The sequence below is a fragment of the Theropithecus gelada genome, chromosome 1, assembly GCF_003255815.1.
Source record: "Theropithecus gelada isolate Dixy chromosome 1, Tgel_1.0, whole genome shotgun sequence".
In the NCBI taxonomy this organism is placed as follows: domain Eukaryota; kingdom Metazoa; phylum Chordata; class Mammalia; order Primates; family Cercopithecidae; genus Theropithecus; species Theropithecus gelada.
Window position 1 is genome coordinate 110,744,977 of NC_037668.1, and position 20,124 is coordinate 110,765,100.

Genomic DNA, 20,124 nt, shown 5'->3' on the forward strand with positions numbered 1-20,124 from the left:
TTTTTTTCCTACACTTTCTCTGGTTCTTCAAATACACTATAAACATTTTCAGAAATAGCGTATATTCTCTATTATTTATTTATTAATACCTTTCTTCACTTCTCCTCCATCTCCAAATTATATCGATATAGGCTTGGTAGTTGGTGCCTATAATCCCAGCTACTTGGGAGATTTGAGGTGGCAGAATTGCTTGAGCCCAGGAGTTTGAGGCTTCTAGGCTGTAGTGAACTATATAATCATACCACTGCACTTTAGCCTGGGCAACAGAGTGAGACCCTATCTCTAGAAAAAAAAGGAAAAGAAATAAAGAAAAAAAAATAGAGCAAAGAGAAAGTAAATGTATAAGGAATATTGTAGAGTAAGGGATAAAATTAGTAACTGAAATCAACACTATCAAGACTTGGAGAAAAGAAGGCTGAAAATTTGATCTCTGCTTTTCAGGGAAACACAATTTGCCTTTCACGTGGTAGTTGTGTGCTCTTTTCAGAACACATGTCTAACCATGTCATACTTTCCAACCTGCTTAAAACCTTTCATGAGTACGCATCTCCACTTCTTTCCTTATCTCAAAAATAGGTCAAGTCCTTTATTCTATGCTCTAATGGCAAAATGAAACTCTTCTTTATGGCACATACTGCAGTTTCATTTCAACAACTTTAAATAAGATGTACATTTCCTGCCTCGCACTTCTTAAACTCTAAGTTCCGTGAAGTTAGTGACCATGTCTCTTTGTGTGCATCATAGTATGCTCAGTGCTTTCTGCATATAGTATGATATAATTAGAATTTGTTAAAACAAGCCAGGCATGGGGGCTCATGCCTATAATCCCAGCACTTTGGGAGGCCGAGGCGGGCAGATCACCTAAGGTCAGGAGTTTGAGGCCAGCCTGGCCAACATGGTGAAACCCTGCCTCTGCTAAAAACACAAAAATTAGTTGGGTGTGGTGGTGAGTGCCTGGAGTCCCAGTTACTTGGAAGGCAGAGGCAGGAGAATAGCTTGAACTCGGGAGGTGGAGGTTGCAGTAAGCTGAGATCGCACCATTGCACTTCAGCCTGAGCGACAGAGTAAGACTCCATCTCAAGAAAAGGAATCTTTTAAAACAGTGAAGAAGGGAGGGGTATCCATTTTTTCGTATTGAAACCTGATAAAAATGTCTTTTTAGATCTTCAAAAAAGCAGAGTGTGTAATATGGGAAACACTGCACTCGACAACAAAAAAATCTCATTATAATTAAGTACAAGGTGGAATATTTACCTACGGAGAGTGTGATGTGGGAAACATTGCCCTCAATAATCTCATTATAATTAAGTGCAGGGTAGGATATTTACCTACCCATAAACATTCTTCAGTGCCTAACTTCCAAGATACTAAGGCATAGTTTGATAACAGCAGCTTGATAACAATCCAACATGATCCAAGGATGAAATTAGGCATAATAAAGGAAGGCTTCATATTTTTTCAAAAACACTAATTCAACACCAATGCTTCCTACAACTAAACATCAAATAGAACAAGTACTTAAAATGGAGATATTGTTTAACTAATTTATGGCAGAGCCATAGCTTTCAGAATCAGTCGATCCGAGGTAAGCTTGACATTTGCTTGTGAAAACTGAGAGGCCAAATAAAATGCAGGCTGGATAAGAGGTGGAATTACAGTTATAGCTAGTGTTAGTTGTAGAGATGTGAAATATAATCATTGCATAAATGAAACCCTCTTCACTTCCTCTCAAATGATATATTCTTTATCAACCTCTACTTGGAGTCGTCTATAGTTCCTTTTCCTGAGTGTATTTCAAAGACTGTCGGTTCTGAGAAAAGGTCTTTGCACATTTATTTGTAAAAACATATCAGTTGAAATGCTTAAGAATTTATTTCTTGAAAATTAAAAGGCATAAACTTTCATAAGTTTTTTATGGTGACCCAGATCTAAAATTGTTGGCAATCAACAAAACTAAGTATAAAAATAAATTTATGGGATGAAGCGTTAGCGTTAATCAGAAGGGTTGATGTTGGAATGAATATAAATAATTGCCAAGGAAAGCTTACGTCAACTGCAAATGGAAAGTCAGAGGATATTTGAGACCTATGATGCCAATCATGGAGCTCAGAAAACAATACCCAAATATAAGGCCTCGGAAGCAAAGTTTCTCTCAGGCCTTCTCCTGCCCTCCTGTCATTCATCCCCCATTTTCCCGAGGCAAGTCATAGAAATTAGAGTTCCTCTTCCTTAGGGTGAATCATAGAAATCAGAAACCCCTTTGCCCGAAGTCAGCCATAGGTCTAAAAATAGAGATTACTCTAACTTCTCTTCCTCTCCCACTGCCCCACTTTTCTGCATAACAGCTGGCTATAAAGAAACTAAGACTAAGACCCTCATCCCAGAGGGATCATATTCCATATTCAGGAGAAAGAAATTATACAACAGACAGACTAAGAATCTGAACAGACAGGTCTCACCGGGAGTTCCCCTACTGGCCAGTCTATTGGCATTACATTATTACCCTTTTTGTCCAATCACATTTCTACATGACTGTCCCTGCTTCATCGACTCTGAGTCCTAAGTATAAAATCAAATAGCTTCCCCTGTATCTTTGGATCTTACTTCTGAAGTCTCCCATGTCATGTAAAACTATAATGAAATGTGTTATGTTTTTCTCTTGTTAACTTGTCTTTTTGTTATGAGGTATTGGCTATGACCCTTATGATGGATGAGGAAAGGTATCACTCCTTTCCTTACCTACACCAAAAAACCTAAAATCTTTAGGAATATAAAGGAGATAAGACATTTTTATTCTTCCAGCTTAGCTGGAAGGGGAGAAGGAAAGGAAGACATGTCACAGAGCAGGGATCTTTTTACTCTTAATGGTGTAAATGATGAATTATAGAGATATTGATTTGTGTGCATATTCTTTTCCTGATTAAGAATATTCTTCCTCTAAGAATGTTAGCAGATGGAAGAAGAGGGGGCATTGTGTAGGGATGGCAAGTAGTGTGAGTTGTAGGTCAGGACTATTCTGTAAGCTTGACTGTTTTACAAGAAAGAGAAAATGGAAACATATAGGCGTGAGAATTTCCCGGCTATGGCAATGGGTAGATGGTTGGGTCCTGACATGACTTCTCTATCAGCCTAGTAGTAAGAAGGGCAGGGAGCCCAAGTCCTAAGTCCTTGAATCTGGCTAAATCCTCACCTAGTGTGAACTACACTGAGCACCAGATTTCAGGCAAGCCACTCTGAACAATTTATTAATAGATTCTCATAAAGGGCTTAGGGAGTGTCCTCTCAAGGGTAGTCTATCTTCTTTCTACAGCTTTTCACTGGTGTAGTAGAAAACAAAAATGAGAAATATTTTACACAAATCCAGTCTTTGAAATTACACCAGATGTTGTGGTCTGGCTAGTTCACAGGCATGTAAATTCAGAGGTACTGATGTGACTTTCCAGATTTTTAGCTCACATGGAAGGAAGATTGTTGGTTCTCTGTAAATGAAGACAGGAGTTTGCTGGTTTCTGAGAATAGCCAACATTGGAAATTCTCTTGAGGAAAGCACCTGTGAGCTAGCGGGATCACAGATAAAGGAGTAGCATCATAGAACACTAAGAACCAAGCCTTTAATTGCCATGCTAAAGGGTCCTCATGATTGAGTTTGGCACTGAGCAAGTGGGTACTACCAATGGGGTCATCTCTATTCAAACTGCCAGTGTGAGCTCAGGGAGGAAGCCATACAACACACAGCCAGGGTGGAATGGAAATGTCTTCATTCTCTGGCAACCTCATAATTCTGGGAATTCTGTACAATACAGTCAGAAAGCAGAAAATCCCAGAATGAGTGATATTAGAATTCTTGCCAATACTGATAAGTGGGTGCTTAGAGCCAAATTTTTCGTGTACTCTGCATTGTAGATACCTGTTACACAAGCAAGCCTCAGGGATCCAAGGCATTTCTTGAAACTGGAAAAAACAGTCCAAATGTTTTCTTAGAAGGGTAATTAGTGCTAAAAATAGCCCATTTTATTCCAGCATCAGAAGAATTGGGAGATGCGTTGAGGCCAAATGACTGCAAGTTATAGGAAACAAAGAAGAAAAGAAAAATCAAAGTGAATTTTAGTAGTAGTTAGTTAATACAATAGTTTAAGATAGGAAAGTATTTAATTTGGCTAAGGTGTTTGTATTGTGAATTAATTGCTGAACTGAGACTTACAATTAAAATATAGTCTACGGTATTTTAATGAAATGTAACTTCCTGCCTGAAAACTCTTTATTTCCCATCACTTTCAGGTTAAAGATAATAGTCTCCTAAGAGATCTCTTTTGCCATACCAACCCTCCCACTTCCCATCTTGTACAACACAAAAGCCAGGATGAGCTGTTTAAATGGGTATTAAATCTAGCACTTCTCAGCACAAAACCGGTTAGGAGCCTCTTATTTCACTCAGAATAAGAGTCTAGCAATGGCACGAGAGGTTCTACACGACTGGAGCCCACATAACCACTTTCTCTGATCTCATTTCCTGTTATTCTCATCCAAATTACTTGATTCATACCAGCTGCCTTGTTGTCTTTGAACACTTTAGTTATGCTCTCACCTCAGGGCCTTTGCACTTGTTTTCTCTCTGCCTGCTCTTCACCAAAGACATACTCCTGATGTGCTCTACCAAATTTACTTTGGGTTGCTGCTCAAACACCACCTTATCAGTAAAGCCAACCCTTAGCACATTATGTAAACAGTAATCAAACTCCAACCCTTATGTTCTCTGTTTCCCTTGTCTATTTTATTATTCTATTCTGTTTTACCATTATTATTTTCCATATTATTAACCACATCTGACATTGTAGAAATGTGCTTTTTTATTGCTTTTTTCCTTCTGAAATGCATTGTTTCCTGATGCTAAGTGAGTACCTAGAACAGCTCCTGGTTCATAGTAGGCCCTTTTTTAGTCCATTTACACTGCTATTACAGAATATCACTGTACCAGTCCGTTTTCAGGCTGCTGATAAAGACATACCTGAGACTGGGTAATTTATAAAGTAAGAGAAGTTTACTGGACTCACAGTTCCATGTGGCTGGGGAGGCCTCACAATCATGGCGGAAGGTGAAAAGGCACATCTTACATGGTGGCAGACAAGAGAGAATGAGAGCCAAGCAAAAAGGGAAACCTCCTATGAAACCATCAGATCTCATGAGACTTATTCACTACCATGAGAACAGTATGGAGAAAAACATCCCCATGATTCTGTTATCTCCCACCGGGTCCCTCCCACAACAGATGGGAATTATGGGAGCTAAAATGCAAGATGAGATTTGGGTGGGGTCACAGCAAAACCATATCAACCGCAGACTGGGTAATTTATTACAAACAGAAATTTGCCCTCACAGTTGTGGAGGCTGGGAAATCTAAGATCAAGGTGCTAGCAGAGTAGAACCTGATTTTCTCTGCTTCCAAGATGGTGCTTCATTGCTGCAGCCTCCTCACATGGCAGAAAGTGGAAGGACCAAGAGACAGCAAGAGGAGGCCAAACTCGCCCTCTTATAACCACACCAATCCCACCCATGATGGTGGAAACTTCATGGTCTAATCACCTCTTAAAGGTCCCACCTCTTTATACAGTTACAGTGACAATTAAATCTCAACATGCATTTGGGAGGGGACAAACCTTCAAACCATACCAGCCCTCAATGGGTATTTGTTAAAAGCGTAAACACAATCCATAGTGAGATCAGTTATGTTACACATGCATAGGTTGCTGCTTAAACCTCCATTCTCTCCTCATAGTTTCATTATTAGTTACTTCTGGTTTCTTTTAAGTTCTTGGAACACAAAATTCTCCTTTTGGCCTCAGGATTTCTGTCCATGCTTTTCTCTATGCATGGAGGCCTTTCCTCAGTTTCTTCCTGGTCCTTAAGTATCCTTTAGGGTTAAGCTAAAATGCTAATTTATCAAAGTATCTTTTCCTGGCCAGCTTCACTATATTCAGTAAAACATCTTGATTGTGTTCTTCACAGTTCATAACATGTCTGCAGTTCTCATTAATGGGTTATCTTTGGTATTTATTGTCTTAGCTTTTTCTACAAAATCACAAATTCTGTAAGGGATTGCCTTGTTCACCAATGTATCCCCAAAGACTAGCAAATGGCTGGCACATATGGCCTGGGAAAAATTATTAAGGACATCACCAAAGAGAGGGTGTTTTGATAGAAAACAATTAAAATGAATAAGTTTCTACATTAGGTTCTAATCATACGTACTTGGTTAAAGTGGAGTTGGTTGTTTCTCACACTCTCTTAACTCTGGGAATGACCAGGTAGTGTCATTTCTGGCATATTGGAAGCCGGATTCCTAAAATATACACATCCCGTAGGAAAAGACTCAACTTTCATAAACAACAACAAATATTGGCTTTATATATTAGGGAAGCATGAAGATTATTTTAATTCTAGAGATTATTTACCATATCTATAGAAATACTTCAGAATTATTTAGATTAAAACAGAAGAAAACATTAATTTGGGTGGAAATTCTAAAAACAGTTGCCAAATGCTGGTGGCTGACCCCAAGATTCCTCACTGAGTGGTATTACCTTAATGAATTTTCCGTGGTGCTTGGTCTTATGGGCACAAAAATAGAATTTTATGAGAAAACATAGAAATAATTAACATTTAGAGACAAACTTGTTATAAAAACTAGATTCACTTTATACTGATAGGTGGACAAGAAAGCCAAGTTATTAATGTATAAAAAGGGAATACTCTAGTGATGAAGGTGCTTATATCTCCTGTTGAGGGCCAGTTTTTCTCTGTATGTAAGTATTTAGTAAGATGAACTATTAAATCAGAGGCCTGCTCAGTAATTGAAGGATGAGAACATAGTGGTTGAAAGTCTCGAGGATGGTTCATCAGACCTTACGAGGCCTCGTGGCCAGGATGCTTACAACCTCCTGGTCTCTCCTCTTGTCTACTAGATTGTGCATCGAGTGGCATTCTCTGAAGCCAGTTTGCTATCAGGCTGCTCCCTTTGGATAATGTATGCTGACTGTAGATATGTCAATTTCACTAATTAAGTGTTATTCTAGTATGTTCCCATGGAACTAGAAAACATTTGGCTAAGTGTTGTTTTCAAGTCATTTAATTCTCACAGGGCAACCTCATTTCCCTTTTCCCTAAGTACTTAGGGAGTCCTCATTGCTCAGCCCCGTGGGCTTGGAGCTACATGGAAATAAATTACCCTTACACCCTCCTAAGGCAATGGAGATGTCTACAACTCAGGAGATACTATGGGAATATTTCTAAAAGTTACTGTTCCATATTAACATTTTCTTACTATAAAGGGAGAAACCACTCAAAATCTTCCTATTCATTCTAAACAATGGTTGGTGCAGAATCCAGGTTACAGCCAGGAGGGCAAAGGTTGTAGAGCCAAGAGCACATGTTGACTTTGTGGACACATTCGGTTTCTCCTACACAAAAGGGATTCTTCTCATCATTCCTTTGGGAGGGAAAATAATGAGGTGGTGAAACACGAATGTGTGTGTATGTGTGTGTGTTTGTGTGTGTCTTTTTGAGTGTGTTTGTGGGTGTTTGTGTGATCACTTCTCTTCTTATACCTGGGTCACAAAGCACCATCTCCTCTTCCCACTGTCGTGTTGCCATCCTGGATGAAAATAAACCCCTGATTCTACATTGTATACCTTCCTAGCTAAGCCTGATTAATAATAAATGTTAAGGCCTCTTTCAGTGGGTAGAGAAGGGGGATTTGATGCTCTGATAGTAAATTTTGCCAAGAAAACAGCCTTCCCATTCCTCCCAATTTAGCTTTAGGCTATTCCTCTTTCACAAGAATGCTATCACAAATGGGCTGAGAAACACCACACGAGGCTCTGTCTCTGCTCTTGCAAAGGGACAGTGGCAGACCAGGGCATTGAAAGCCTTTATGTGGCGCCTCCTGAGTCACTGAATAGCTCTCAGTTGAAATTGCCAATGGATAAAAGCTCTCTTTAGAAATGGCCCTTCGACGAAAAGTTTTGGAATTCTTAGGATTATAACCCTTCAGCCAAATCCCATTATGTCCCATTTCTGCCTTTGAACTACAGGGAACTACAGAGATAAAGCCATTCTGGGAGAGAAGGGAGGGGAAGTTTGCTCGGAAGGGGAGGAGAATGACTTAGTGTCCTATCTTTGCAAAAAAAAAAAAAAAAAAAAAGTCTATTTTTTTTTAACAGAGGTTTCTATGAAATGAAAGCAACTCTCAGGGGGAAAGTTCAGACGCCGCTGTGATTGGGAACTTGGCTGTGATGGCAGCCTCACCATGATGCAGGTGTGGAAGACTCTGTTGTCATAAAAGCTTAGGCCAAGCTCTGAGTTATAAGATCAGGCAGTCCACAATTAGATGGTGTTAAGAGCTGTCTGTCACTGTGCCTCTCAAAATAAGCTTTAATAATTTTTCCAGTTGTAGATACACGCCTTTTACTGTCCATTTCCTCTCTATTTACCATCTTATTAAGCATTTACTTGTATTCTATCTTTAGAAATTCTAATAGTCATTAATTGGGTAATTGTCACATTACTGCAAAGAAATTCACTACCAGTGTCATCAAAGTGCCTGAAGAAGGAAATGAGAGCATGGAGAGGTTAAGTGAATTGCCCAAATTCACTGAAGCCAGTAACCAAAGCAGAAAGGGACACATTCTTCACTTATGATTCCTTGTCTGTGGTGGACCCAGGGAATGGGTGGCCACTTTAAATTTTCCCTTTGAGTGATATTGTTGTTCACACGTGTTATCCCATTTTTCCCTATTTTCCAGAAGAGTAAAGATCTTACAGGGGCTTGGAAATGATCTCCAGAACAGGTGCTTTTTCAGTGATGACATTCAGGGCAAAGCACATTTTAGAAATTACTGCTGGAAGCTATGAGTATTGCAGGAAAAAAAAAACCGCAAAAACACCTCAATGGGATTTTACCTCTCTGCCCTTCCAAAAATGTGTACTTATCCCAAACCACTATCAACAAGAAAAATACACAGAGACACTTGTGCACACACACGTGAAAATCGCACACCCACTTGAAAATCACACACACACACACAATTTCCTTCATACTAGGTAACTGTTGTCTTGATTCTAGTTACAGTGAGTTAAAAGGATGAAGGGAAGATTCTGACATTAAGTTGAAACACCAGACTGGAGATTTTAAACCCAACATCAGGGTTCCTAATACTTCCAATAAACACACTGCGAAGAAAACCGATCTTCTAGATTTTTTTCCAGTCCCTCTTTCTTCCTTTGGAAAAACAAATAATGATAATAACATGAATTCATGGAGTTAGAAGTGGCTAATAAGGAAGAGTTCTGTAAGACTTATTAAGTATTATTAGAAAATGAAATCTTTTAAAGGAATAGGATATTAAGCTTTCCTATGATGCATTGTCTTTTCTTCATTTAAGACCTATTTTTTACCTAGGCATAAAGGATAGACAGGCAATTTCAGTCATTTGAATATATAGATCTTCAGTAAACCAAAGATGGTACCATCTTTAGCTGTCCAACTCTCCTGTAAAGGATTAAATAAAAAATAGCTCCTATAAAGGATTAAATAAAAAAGGTTTCAGATAAAATTTGGAATTCAACCTATTCAAGTAGAGGAAAAGATAGACATTGTTTTCATGAAAGTAAGTTTATTGGCTGAGTGCAGTGACTCATGCCTGTTATCTCAGCACTTTGGGAGGCCAAGGCACATGGATCACTTGAGCCCAGGAGTTGGAGACCAGCCTGGACAGCACAGCAAAATCTCATCTCTACAAAAAATACAAAAATTAGCTAGGTATGGTAGCACATGACTGTAATGCCGCTACTCAGGAGGTTGAGGTGGGAGGATTGCTTGAACCTGGGAGGTTGAGGTTGCAGTGAGCTATGATCATGCCACTGCACTCCAGCCCTGGTGACAGAGCAAGACCCTGTTTCACAAAAACGTAAGTAAATCAATAAAATAAAATAAATAAAAAATCCAGAAAGAAAATAAGTTTCTTATCTTTTATTCAAAATTAAACATCAGTCAAGCACTTGAGCCTGGCATAGCAGGGTGGATAAGACCTAAATTACACTAAGCTGCCATGTGGACATGGCCTTTAAATCTGAGAACTAAAAATGAATAATAGCTAACCCGGAGGCAGAAGAGGAGAGCAGGATAAATGGTGGGGGCAGGGGCGCTATTCCTAAAGGAAGAGACAGCATGTCTGAAGATCAGGAAAGAGAAAGAATAACACAGGTCAGGAGATATTTCCAGTGTTGCTGGAACACTGAATGTGAGTGGAAGGGTGAATAGAGAGATATAAAGCAGATTGGAAAAGGAGCAAGAAGCCAGACCAGGAAGCAATTGACAACGGTTTGCCTTTAGCCTGGGCTTATTTGGGTAGTGAAGAAAGAGGAGAGTAACCTCATCTCTTTCCATCAATGTGTGAAACACGATAAGAAATCCAGAAGAATGTACAACCCATTCTTCACTTAATATTTAAGCAACATGAGCCATCATTTTCAGAGTTAACAAAATCATATGGTGTTTCAAAAGTGGCTTCCTCGGTCAGTTCAAAATGGGACATGTTAATCTTGAGATGTGTCAGAAGCCACTAATTACAAATACAGACAGCAGACTCCTTGGACCATCACTATTGTATTGTCTTCCCCTTCCACACAAACTTTGTCCTAGTACTGTAACAGTCCAGCCCCTGCCAAAGCACTGAATCTCAAAGCATGAGGTCTCAACATGTATCATTAGTCTTTTCTCTGCTTAGTCTGTGGCTTCGTAGGGTTTTTAGTCAAAGGTGCCCTTGCCTCTCCTCTAGTAAAACGCTCTTGGTCCGAGAAATGATTTGAGGGTGAAAGCTGGGCAAAGGATTAACCTTTTCCACTACAGCAGTTAACATAAGATTTCTTCTCATTTTTTGTCATATTTTTGGTTACAAAAGTCAAATGATATCTTTGTTGATAGTCCAGCTATCTCAGCCCTGAAAACACCAGTCTCTTATCATTGCCACAGATGCAATGATAAGGGTGGGGCTTTATCAGGATGGGCTTCATGGTGTGCACCTCGTGCAATTAAACAGGGCCCTATGCTCAGAAGTGTCCCATGCTTGGTTTCTGTCTCTGATGTTGTTGTCTTAAATTTTTAGTAATTTGTAATGCGCCTGCATTTTCATCTTGCACTGAGCACTGCCAATTATGTAGCCAATCCTACCTCATGTTTCAAAGCCCATAGAATGCAGCCTTGCTTTCCTCTAACTTACACCCACCATGCCTTTGATGGCTAAGTGCTATTACCTGGTCTCTTCTGCTCCACAATCCTATTAACTCCATTGGCTGTAGGGAGCCCAGAGCAGTATCTCTTAGTTTCCTCTGGCTTCTGTAAGACAGCCAGCACTGAGCTCCTTAGCCATGTCAATGTCCCTTCCCTTGCATAATTCCTATTGCTTTAATGAAAGGAGTGTTCTGTAAACCTTCTGCAGAAACATAATTAGCTGGTGAGTTCTCAGGTCTAATACAGTAAATCCATTCTTGCATATTGCATCTTTCAGAGTCTTCTAACTCCTTCCTCAATACTCTGTCAAGGCAACCAAGCATATCTGCTTCTTTTATTAGAGGCCATCATTTTTTTCCAAGCTTCAAGGTGCCATCCAGGCACCATATTAGAACCAGCTCCAGGTGTTCTTGCCAGTCTGAGTTGCAGGAAAATGTCCCCATGTCAATATATCTCCCTCATCCAGCCTTGTGTTCGAACCCCACACCCAGTCCAGAACTCTCAAGATCCATCGTGAGGCATATTAACCAGCTCCATTGCCTGATCCTTTAACCCTTTTCATACATTAACTCCTTTCTTCCCATAACGAGGATGGTACTTCCCCAATGGGGCTGTGCTGAGACTTATCTTTAGTCACTGGTCCGAAGGCCAATCTCCTGGTCACAGATCGGGAGGAAGTTGAGCATCATCTATTCAGGTAACCACCTCAGCTGCAGCCTAAGCATGGCCTCCAGGTAAGGGGAAGCTGCTCTCCTCTAGCAAGTGGGGCACATATTGTTTGGGACACATAAAAAAGGACTTGTAAAAATCTAGAGGCTGCAGTGCATTCACTCAGATGTCCTCGTTGGAGTTCTCAGGAAGCCTGCGGGAGTTATGAGTTCATGGTTTTTTTGTTTTTGTTTTTGTTTTGTTTTGTTTTTGTAATTTTACTACTCACAGAAACAAATCCTGGTAGTGATTTTCAGAACTATCTCCCCACTAACTATAGGAATGTGGGTCTCTTTAAATGTAGCCATATGTTTTTGGCTTTCATAGTATGCTGTAGGCTGATAGCTAGCTTACCCAAACCTGTTGTTTACTTCCTTCAGAGTTTTGATGGCAAAAACACCTGCTTCACAGCTTTAAAAATGCAATTTCTGAAATGATTAAAACAAGACATTTCCTTCTATCTGTATCTCATCTACCACAGGTGAGAGTCTTAATAATTCTTAGTAATCACACGCCAGGCATCATCGCCACCCCACTCATGAATGCAAAAACATCCTTGTTCCATATGGCCAGCAAAAGATTCAATTCCAGAATCCCATGCTAAGAATCTGCTTCCTAGGACTACTTTCTGTATCAGCAGTCTTGATTTTGTCTTTCAGAATCAGACCCTTAGACTAGGACTCAGGTTCAAGTAGTTTATTTCTGAGGGCAATACCAAGAAACACTATAGAGGTGTGGATAAGTACCTACAGCCAATTAAAGGTGTGTTATCGCAGTGGTGAGCTAAATCCCACCATGCAGGACCAAGAGACAGTATGGGACCTGTGTCTTGCAGTTTTGCCACCTGAAGCTGGAGCAAGCAGAAATATTCATCCACTCCCTCCATGCCTATTAGTCATTGATTAAGTGTCGCTCCCAGGGAGCTCTGTCCTCCTGAAGTCAAAACCAGGAATGGATTATGCTTGGCAATCCCAATAGCACTCCACAAGCAATTGTGATGCAGCGGGCAGAACAAAGGGGTCAGAAGTGGAAGAACTAGGCTTATCTCTTAAAATTATTACTTCTTACTGATTGTTCCATTTTAGTTTAAATATTTAACTTTTTTGAGACTAGGGTTTTTTCCTTGAAAAATAGACCATTATCTTATGTAGGATTAATATGAAAACTTATACATACATTCTTTGTGCATTATAAAGCTTTATATCATGAGACTGTCAACATCTACTTGTAAAATGATCATATAAATGGTGTTTATAATTGGAGAGTTTCTCTTGAAACCCCTGTGAACTGAGAGACTGAACTGAAGGGCACGAAATATTCTAGTCACTGAGAGATAGCTTACTAGGATTTTATCACATTTAGTTTTAACTCATCAAACTAATTATAAACATTTATGTTTTTATTTGTTTAAACATCTCAAATATTTTAGTATGCATGCGAAGTACATATGAGTTGATTAATATCTAATTTCATTTGTTCAACAAATATTTGCTGACTTGTGCTACGTATGTGCTTAGCACCAAGACAGGCCCAGAAATAAAGCAGTGAATAAGACACAAAAGACCTTTGTCTCATAGAGAATGTGTTTGTGTGCATGCATGTGTGTGTACGCATACATCTGTTTGATGTTGATTCAGGCTATGGAATTCTAAAATGTTACATTGTACCATTTTTACTTAGAACATTCAAATGGGATGACAAGGATTTATCCATCTTAATTATGCTGTTTTCAAGGAAAAATGTAAAACCTAAAACAGGGAAATACTACAGTTATAATTTTGGTCTATCAGCAAGTGATTTGGGGAAAAAATGAACAAGATAGACAAAGGAGACTGAGCAAGCTGAGTGATGAATGAGATGATATTAAAGTTTCTGGCAGAGAACATAGGTCATATTAAACACAGAAAGGGGAGATTCATTTGGGTACATAAAACTGTGGCATCTCCATTCAGAGGAACTACTCCCTGCATTTGTTCTATTATAAAGCTATTAACTTCTACGAAAATAAAAATTAAATTTGCAAGCTGAAAGAAGCTTATAGAATTAATTATGATGATATGTGAAAAGAAAAGAGGAGGTGTTTCCATAGGGCTCTAAGTGTATTAAGAACATGAATAGAATGGAAGGAATATCTCCATTTGGGGTTTGTAAAAGACTTTCCAGGAGGAAATATTCAGATATTTTAGGAATTGAGTAAGGTTGGTTTTTACGTATAAGTTTCCTCAAGTAATCTCACATGAATTATAAAAGTAAATGTGTTATGTATTCTATACCTTCCCCCATTTTTTGGACACTTCCAACAGGACACCCTCCCTATGGGAAACTGTGAACATGGTGTGGAAATTTTTCTGATAGAATGATCCTATGGGATCCTGCTTCACAATGAAATGGAAATGAAGCCTCTAAGTGGCTTTCAATCAAATGAGAAAAAGTGAAGCAAAAATGTATGACACAAAGTATTATAGATAGCTCTTGGATTTCTAAAATGAACTCTAAGCTCAAATTATCAAGGGGCAGCATCTGAATGCTGAGGAGGTGAATCTGTCCCCATGATCCATATTGACACACTCACCAGCTGCCTTGTCACTTTTCTCCTTGTTTATTTGTTTGCCAGAAAGATAGATCGACTAATCATAAACAATGGGGGAAATGGCAGTTTAAAAGCAATAAAGTAAAAAAAAAAAAAAAAAAAAAAAAGCATGAAAAGAGGAATTGAAATCATAAGGTGAATGTGTATAATATAGTGCCAGGCAGGGTGTAATCCAGGCAGACTCGATCAGACACAGGGCAATGAGAGTTACTTTAGTAAAGTCTTCGAAAAGTCTTTGGGGCCTTGGACATAAAAGTCACTGGAGGTCTAAATGTGTTACATGTTATGACTCTAGAGTTGGGTCTAGCACCAGTAGATTGTGGCTGATTAAAAACACAGACACTGGCCCAGTTGTCATACTATTAAGCTGAAGGTGCATAAAAGTGTATGTGATACACAAAAGATGAAAATGGGACTACAGGTGTTCAAATCATACCATGTACTTTGTAATCTTGAGTTCCAAATAATGTGAGTTCTGCAAGTACTTTCTAAAGGTGAATTTAATTTTCATAGTTTAATAGGTTACATAAAGCCTTAATAACATATAAGAATGTTCAAGCATTTCATAGTGCAGACTTCAAGTATAAGCAAAAATTACTCAAGGTTTTAGGACGGTCTCTAAACCTTAGAACAAACACCCCATGAGATCTTTAATGTCATTACAAAGCAAAGGAGTCTAAGTTTATAAGTTCTCATCTGAAACACCCTAACACAGTGAAGTACGTGCCGGTTGATTTATCCCTTCTGGAAGAATGAAAGGTTGCATTGGACCTGGTGAGATTTTAACCTGTGATCCTAGAGAATCTTCCAGAGCTTCAAACCTGAAGTTTGATGTGTAACCTACTGGTTTAAAGGGACCTACATATTAGTACTGGAGAGTCTGACATAGTGGTTGGGTACATCAGACATCAGAAAGAGCAATTTAGTCAGCAAGACACCTATATTCCCTGTTCTAATCATAAAAAAAGATAATCTTTCCAAGAGCTACCACAAGAATAATTTTGATAGGCACTGAGTGAAAGCAAGTCATATTGCTGGAAGTTTCCTTTATGGAGCCTCAGCCTCAGTTTGGAAAAGGGTCCCAATTATTTCTGAGAATGTAATGGCTCATTTTTACTAGAAAGGTATTTGAGATGTATATTACGCTATGTTCAAATTTGTAAGATATTGTTGAATATACATCATTTTTAAGTTCAAAGTACAATGATCTTATTTATCTTGATTTAATTAATACTTCTTAGTATCACAGTTCATTATTACATGGATTCAGGCAGACACATTACATTCCCCAAAACATAACTCGGCATACTAATGACCTGCTGCAGCACTGGCTCTTACTAAGGGGAGCTTTTAGAAATGACATTCCCCACTCCTTACTACCACTCCCCACAACCTGTCCCATGGCTGCTGTTTTTGAGCCAAACCTCCCCGAATGTAGTATTTTTCACACTTTATGGTTGTACGCTATTTTCATTTGTGGAAGGCAGAAGAAGGAGAGTGAAAAGGAGAAAGAAGAAAGAAGGAGAGAATAGAATTTTCAGAAGATAAAAGACAAGCTCCATCTTTTTGTACTGTGATATAAATCTCAGTACAACTAAGATTTTTTGAATCCGAAGCAGTATCAATTTTGTGACCGATTTTACTCGTTAAATTATATTTTTTTCTGCTCCTATTATCAATTTTGCCCAAATGATTAGATTTGCTTTGAAGTTAATGCAATTTGGTTTTAAAAATAGCCAAAGCAAGCAGAAAGCTTTAAAAATATCTAAATATTCTTCTCATTTTTTCTGAATTATCTTACCTTGCCTTTGTTTTTTTTTTGTCATCTCCCTTTTTTACCATCCGATTCTGTTCTCAAGAAAATTAATCTACTTCTAGAATAATGGATTCTGTATTGCTGTTAATTCCAGAAATAAAAAAGAAAGTTTTACTAAAATTTAACATATATAAAGTGTCCTTTCATTTCCCCAGCTCTCCCTACAAGAAGGAATTAAGAAGGAGCCTCAAAAACCAACAGTCACACATCTACATTGAACACAGCTATACAATCCATTGAAAGAACATTTTGGTAGAAATTGGCATTTTGCATCTTGACTGATTTAACTGCCTAATGACAACTCTTACCACTTAAAATACAGTCTGGGGGAACAAATCCCTCCCACACCTGTGATTGCATATTATTCACTATGCTTTGGGTTGGCAGATTAAATAGAGGATGCCCAGTTAAACTTGAATTTCAGACAAAGAACAAGTAACTTTTTAGCATAAGTATGTCTAAAATATTATACTAAAAGTCAGTGTTTGTAATCTGAAATTCAAATTTAACTGGTGTCTTTTAGTTTGATTTGCAAAATCTGGCAATTCCCATTGTGCTTAAGGATGAAATAAAAATGCTTGCATGACCTGAAAGGTGAAGAGTACTTTCATAGTGCAAGGTTTTTGCAGAGTTTTCATCTGTAATTTGAATAAACTGTTGCTTGAAGTTTTAAACAAATTGTTTCTAGCTGAGGAGGCTTATCTTGACAACTAGCCACCTGTGGGTGTTTCTTCTGTTAATCTTAAATACTTTGGTGTTAAGAATTGTTATTTTGATGCCGTATCGATGTCTGTTGGCCTTAGTGGTAAAATTCAAATTTGCATTTTGATAGTACCAGGCCAGACATAGCTATAGTCATAGTAAAATGTTTTAAGATTACAAGACGTCTGGCTTTCTCAAAATATCTCCTTGACTCTTCTATCACTAGCAAAATGGTAATTTTGTTGGAAAGGGGAGGGATATGTCTCACTTCCCAAAGTCATGAATAGACACAAACCTCAGAAAAGTGCTGAAACTGGGAATTAGATGCCTATTCACTGCAGTTTTCATCTTTCCTCTTCCCAGAGTGTTGGCTTCAGTCTTTTCATTATAGACTCTTCTTGGCTCTTTGCTCCACAGATAAAACATTGGCACCCCAAAGTTCTGACTTTAAACATACGGATGCATGCCATCAGAACTTCATTTCAGTTCCAATTCTCTAAGAATAAAAACCATCATGCCCAACTTGGAACAGATGAACACCTTTGTGCCAATAAGCTATTATCAATGGGGCAGTATCATCTATTAGATGCCTATCCTAATGGTGGCTTACTCTTGAATGTGGAGTAGCATCTATGGAAAAGACAAGATATCAATGTGTAGGCTAGAAAGATAGCTCAATATGTACCCATTACAATGACCCAAGGGAGGTAAGTTTATAAGTAGAGAAAGATACAAGATAAATTCTAGGGCATAGGATGAGGTCAGGCTTGGGTAGGTTGAAGCTTATTGAGCACCTCAGGAAGAGGGTAGAGCAAGTATGGAGTAAAGAGAAAATCAAGGAAAACTTGGCCTTACCCCAGAAATCTTGGAGAGATCAACTATTTCAATGATTAGCAATGGTGATATTTTAAACTCCTCTTTTGCAGTGTTTTATTTTAATGCCAAACTGAAATCTGAATTTCGATGATGCATTTTATAATTTTCAGCCAAAAAAAAACCCCAAAAACCTCAAATATGTAGTAAATGAATATGAAAAAGACACTACGCAAAGTTCTGATTTATTTTTTTATTTTTTTTATTTTTTTACTGGCTGCATGGAGTTTATTTTCCGCTTGATGCCAGGTGCACAGTTCCAGGTGCTAGGAAAGCTAGCCAGTGCCGGGGCCGGTAGAGAGCTGGGCCCTCACTCCTTTTCGGTGTCTGCTGTGTTGATGCGAAGGTCTGCTTGCTGCAGCCGCCTGGTCTAGAGGGTGGGGAGTGGGAGGTGGGGAGGGGGCGGGGGGCGGGGGGCGGGGAGGGGCTCTGGTGGACTAGCGCCTCCACAGGCCTGGGCTGGTGGTAACCGCTCAGGTCAGGACCGGGGCCCAGCGCTGGCTGTGCTGGACTCGGGGCGTCCCGAGCCAGAACACCGGTGGTCATGCTGCTGGAGGCCTGGGGGGTCGGGGGTCGGGGGTTCCGGGTGCTCTGCGGACTCCAACACCGTGGCCATGAACGGGAGGGTGGACTTCCCGAAAAACAAGCTGGCCCACCAGTGACCCGGGTCAGCCTTGGGGAGACCTGGGGGGTGGGGAATGGCTTCCCCGGGGCACTCGATACTGCCGCAGGAGCTGTTGCTGAAAGTGGAATCCAGGCGGCGCCCGTAATAGTCATAGGTGGCCAGGAGCGAGCCGCTGGAGGGGATGGCCGCCATGCTCTGGCTTGCTGGCTGGTGGGACCTCCTGAAGTATGTTTTTAAAAGTGCATATGAGAGAGAGGTAATGTAAAGACTTTGTATTTTTCTAGATGTAAGTATTTGTTCATGGCAGTATTGGTTGGAAGAGTTTTGTTTGTTCAACACAACATTGATTTAATGATAGTTGTGTTTAACAATTTTTAAAAGAAAAGTTAGCGGTGACCTCATTAGTTTGTTTAGAAGTAGAGCACTCTGTTTCTTTCATTAAACTTTGATGGAGATTTTTGGTACTTCTAGATTAGCACTCATGTGAAGTTACAAATTAAAATCTTACTTTTGCTTTCTCCAATGTCTGACTAATTCTTAGAGGAGCTTTTTAGTAGTAATAGCCAAAGGCAACTATAGCACTTAAAGGAAAGGGATTGGATTGAATTTTTAAGGTGAACTGAGTCCAACTACTGTTGAAATAAATGTTAGGTTTGAAGAGGCAAACCAAGTGTATTTAATGCTAACCATGTTCCAGGCGTTATTCTAGGTACTTCATGAATAGTAACTTATTTATTCCTCAAAACAGTACTTTCAAGTAGCTGCTAATATCATTCTGATTTTTCAAATGATGAAACTGAGTCACAGAGAAGTTCAGAGATTTTTCCAAGGACACACATCCTACAGTGGTGGAGCCAGAGTTGAATTTCTGTGGTCTTTGGTCCTTATCACTGCTACATGCTCTCATGTAACTAAAACATTAACACAATGATTAATTCATAAACATAATATTTTCAAAAACGATAGCTAAATGTTAATATGGTTGTTCATGTTCCAAGATAATTATTAGGCTTATTTATTTTATTTTTTTCTCTTGTTATTTTTATTTCAATAGTTTTGGGGGTACAGGTGGATTTGGTTACATGGATGAGTTCTCTTGTGGTGATTTCTAAAATTTTAGTGCGTTCATCACCCGAGCAGTGTACACTGTACCCAATACGTAGTCTTTTATCCCTCACCCCCCTCCCAAACTCTCCCCCACCCTCAGATCCCCCAAATCCATTTGATTACTCTGTATGTCTTTGTGTCCTTAAGACTTATTTATTTTAAATGTTTGACGTATTCATATTTATGACACCTTTCCCCCTTCATGTTCTTTTACCTTTAAATAAATATTTATTACATTAAAACCAAGTATAGAACCCCCAGATTCCGTAACATAGAATAATCCTGCCTGAACATATTAAAAATTCATTCTTAAGAAATGTTGCAGGCCAGGCACGGTGGCTCATGCTTGTAATCCCAGCTCTTTGGGAGGCCAAGGAGGGCGGATCATGAGGTCAGGAGTTCCAGACCAGCCTGGCCAA

At 39.1% G+C, this 20,124-nt stretch overlaps 1 pseudogene across 1 annotated transcript; it reads right to left on the reverse strand.

Annotated features, from left to right (window-relative positions):
• Nucleotides 1–18,384: 18,384 nt before the first annotated feature.
• Nucleotides 18,385–18,811, reverse strand: LOC112636766 (annotated as a pseudogene). Its single transcript, XR_003122247.1, has one exon. The product of XR_003122247.1 is annotated as a pancreatic progenitor cell differentiation and proliferation factor pseudogene (transcript).
• Nucleotides 18,812–20,124: the final 1,313 nt, after the last annotated feature.